We start from the raw sequence: 3,431 nt of genomic DNA, 5'->3' as shown, positions 1-3,431 counted from the left end.
GGGGGTCCCGGCAGGATCCCAGGCGGGATCCAGCGCTTCTCTGGGATCGCTTTCCCGCGAAAGGGGCTCCAGCACTTCCTTGGGATCATCTCCACACCCAGCGGGATCCATCATTTCTCTGGGAGCATCTTCTCACCCCGTGGGCTCCATCACTTCTTTTTGGGATCACTTTCCTGCCGGATGGGCTTCCTTGGGAGCATCTTCCCACCCAACAGGATCCATCCATCATTTCCCTGGGATCATCTCCCACCCACCGCAAGGCTGGGATTTGCACTCGTCCAGGCTTCCCCCTCTGCTTCCAGACCTGTGACTCCGAGCACAGGACGTGATTCCTCCCCTTCCTGCTGCTGACCAGGAGAGGATGGACAGCAGGACAACATCCACGGCTTGGGGTGTTCCAAACGCTCCGACAACTCGGGATTCCATCCGGAACTGGAGACGAAAACATTCCGGCAGCGTCCCAGTTTGCCAGGAAATCCCAGAGGGGAGTGATCCAACAGCTCCCTGAGCTATCCTGGGGTATTCACATCAATTCCAAAGGGTATCCGAGCGGTGGAGCAGCAATTCCAGGTGGGAGGAAGGGATGAAGGCGTGGCTGGGCCTCGTTCCTACAGGTGCCCTGTCCACATCCCAGGATGGCAGCTGGGAGGGTGTTCCCTCCATCTGGGGCTTTGCATTTCAATCCATGAAATTCCACAGAAATTCCAGACTTTTGTCCTCTCCTTTCCCTGTGTCATAGTTCTGATTGTAGCAAGGAATTTTGTCTTAACAGCTTGTGTGCTGTTAAGGAGCAATCAGATAAACAAAGGAGTTGGCCTTTGAATGGGTCTATCACATACCATACCATGCAGCAGCTGCTGGGAAAGTTGAAAGGTGCAATGGACTGTTGAAAACTACCCTGAAAGCATTGGGTGGAGGGACTTTCAAACACTGGGATCAACACCTAGCAAAGGCTACATGGTTAGTCAACACTAGGGGCTCCGTCAATCGAGCTGGCCCTGCCCAGTCAGAGTCCCTTCACACTGTAGACGGGGACAAGGTCCCAGTGGTTCACATGAGAGGTATGTTAGGTAAAGCAGTTTGGGTTAGCCATGCCTCGAGCAAAGGCAAATCCATTCGTGGAGTTGTCTTTGCCCAAGGACCTGGTTGCACATGGTGGATGATGCAAGAAGATGGAGAAACCCGGTGCATACCTCAAGGAGATATCATCTTAGGGTAAACAGACCATAACTCAGTATCTGTATTTGTACTTATATATATATTTGTGAATGTGTACGTGGTTTAGAATAATGTATGTATGCATGGAGTTCAAAAAGGTTCACTTTGATAGATGTATGGTGGCATGGGAAAGGAAAGAAAAATTAGGGGTGGATAATGTCATAGTTCTGATTGTAGCAAGGAATTTTGTCTCAGAGTTGATTCATGGATGTGCCTAGGAATGGGCACAAGCCCAGCCCAGCTGTCATAGTCCTGATTTTAGCAAGAAATTTTGTCTTTCCTTTCCCCTTCCCCCCTCCTGCGTGTATGTGTTAATGGGCCATCAGATAAACAAAGGAGTTGGCCTGAGCCCTAAATGACCAGACATTAATCTCCTAGCAACGAAGGGGGAGGAATTGGGAAAAGGTCAGAGTGTGTGTATGGAAAGGGGTGGGGTTTTGGGGGTTGGAGCTCAGCCCTGAGGGGTTGGAGCTCAGCTCTGGAGCCGGAGGGGAGGCTGCAGCAAGCAGGAGAGACTGCCTGGTGGTTTCTTTGTTTTTTGTCTGTCAGAGGAGAGCTTTGCTGCTGTTCTCTGCGCAGCTGTTTGCTGGTTACGGGCCTGGCTCACCACGAGATCCTCACCAACCGAAAATCGTGAGTTTTCTTCCATTGGGAGAGCTTTCTGTTTCCCTCTCCCTTCCCCCCTCCTCCATCGCCACCCGGCGGCGACCAGGGATCCCACAGCGCCGCCCGGTGACGGGGGCTGGACATTGCAAGTTCCACTCCTCCAGTGATCCAACAGCGCCACCTGGTGACTACTATAGAACATTACAAGTTCTGCACTTTTTGATAACTCAACAGCGCCACCTGGTGAATGGTATAAGACATTACAAATTTTGCATCTCCAGTGACCCAACGGCGCCCCCTGATGACTGTGGCTGGAACTGCACCAAAGAGTGCTAAAAATTGAACTATTTGATTTTCTTTTTGCCGGTTTTATCGGTTTTGTTCTTGAAGGGGATTATTGGTGGGTATAGGGGTATTGCTTGGTTGTTTTACTTGGTTTTTTTTCGTGTTCCTGTTAATACACACATACCTTTTAATAAAGGGCTGTTATTTTTTCCCTTTTCCATAATTTGTTTTCCTTCAATCGGAGCCTCTTAATTTCGAATTTATAATTACTAGAAAAGGAAGTTTGGGTCTTTTTTCTCCTAATCCATCCTCAGCAAAAGACCTTTGTCTCATTTAAACTGGGACACCCTGTTATCCCATCAACCTGTTTGGGCTTTTTTTGGGAAGGAACCTCAGCAGAGGAAGCAGCAGATCCAAACCCTCATCTCACCACTCCAGGAGATGCATCCCAACCCCGAAATCCTTGGAATAAGAGGCAGATCCAAGTGTTTCTCCATCTGTTTATTGTCCTTCCAATACTGAAACCCCGCTCACAATACAATTATGGATTAATTATTGATTCCAGATCCTTCTGCTGTTGAGACTATCAGGGTTTAGTGGGAAATTATTATTTTTATTATTATTAAAATTATTATTATTATTATTAAATTTTGGGGTTATTGTGGGAGATTTGGAGTCACAATAAATCCAAGGGAAAACCCCCACCCTGTGCTCCCTCCTTCCAAAAGGACAGGGTAAAAGGAGCCAAATTGTGGGTTTTTTTGCTGAGATCTCCCTGAATTTGCTCTACTCCCTCCTGCAGCCCAAATCTTCCGTTTTCCATCCCGGACTGTACTTTGGGAATTTAATTTTTCCTTAATAAGCCAGAAATAAAAAGCTCTAACTGGGTCTGAGAATCCAGAGGGAAATGAATGGATCCCAAAATGAGGCCAAAAATACCTGCAGAAACAAAAAACCAACCCCAAATGAACTTGGATTTATGATTATTCAGGAGTTTTTCTCGCCATCACCTGCTGGAATGGCAGGCACAGGAATCCCTGGAACACAAAAATGAGTGAAGTCCCATTTTCCACGAGCTGGAAAGGCCGAGGATGGAAAGGAAAAGGTTCAACCCTTTTTACTGGAGAATAAATTATATATATATATATATATATATATATATATATATATATATAAAATGGAATGAAATCCAAGAAAAACCACACGGCTCCCAAAATTCCAACACGGGTTTCCAATGAAAATCCGGGGTTTTATTTCACAAGATGCTAAAATCTAAAGTACAACAGTCGTTTCCCATTATTCAGTCACTGGCTTTAGAAAAT

At 46.6% G+C, this 3,431-nt stretch overlaps 1 protein-coding gene across 1 annotated transcript in view; it reads right to left on the bottom strand.

Moving 5' to 3' along the window:
- Positions 1-3,431, bottom strand: part of YJEFN3 (YjeF N-terminal domain containing 3) — a 13,630-nt gene that overhangs the window by 9,978 nt on the left and 221 nt on the right. The window lies entirely within an intron of this gene.

The sequence above is a fragment of the Empidonax traillii genome, unplaced genomic scaffold (assembly GCF_003031625.1).
Source record: "Empidonax traillii isolate 1590-97213 ecotype Southwest subspecies unplaced genomic scaffold, ASM303162v1 scaffold3215:size24616, whole genome shotgun sequence".
Classification (NCBI taxonomy): domain Eukaryota; kingdom Metazoa; phylum Chordata; class Aves; order Passeriformes; family Tyrannidae; genus Empidonax; species Empidonax traillii.
Note: the sequence above shows the minus strand (reverse complement) of the source record. Positions and strands in the feature narration are given on the sequence as shown.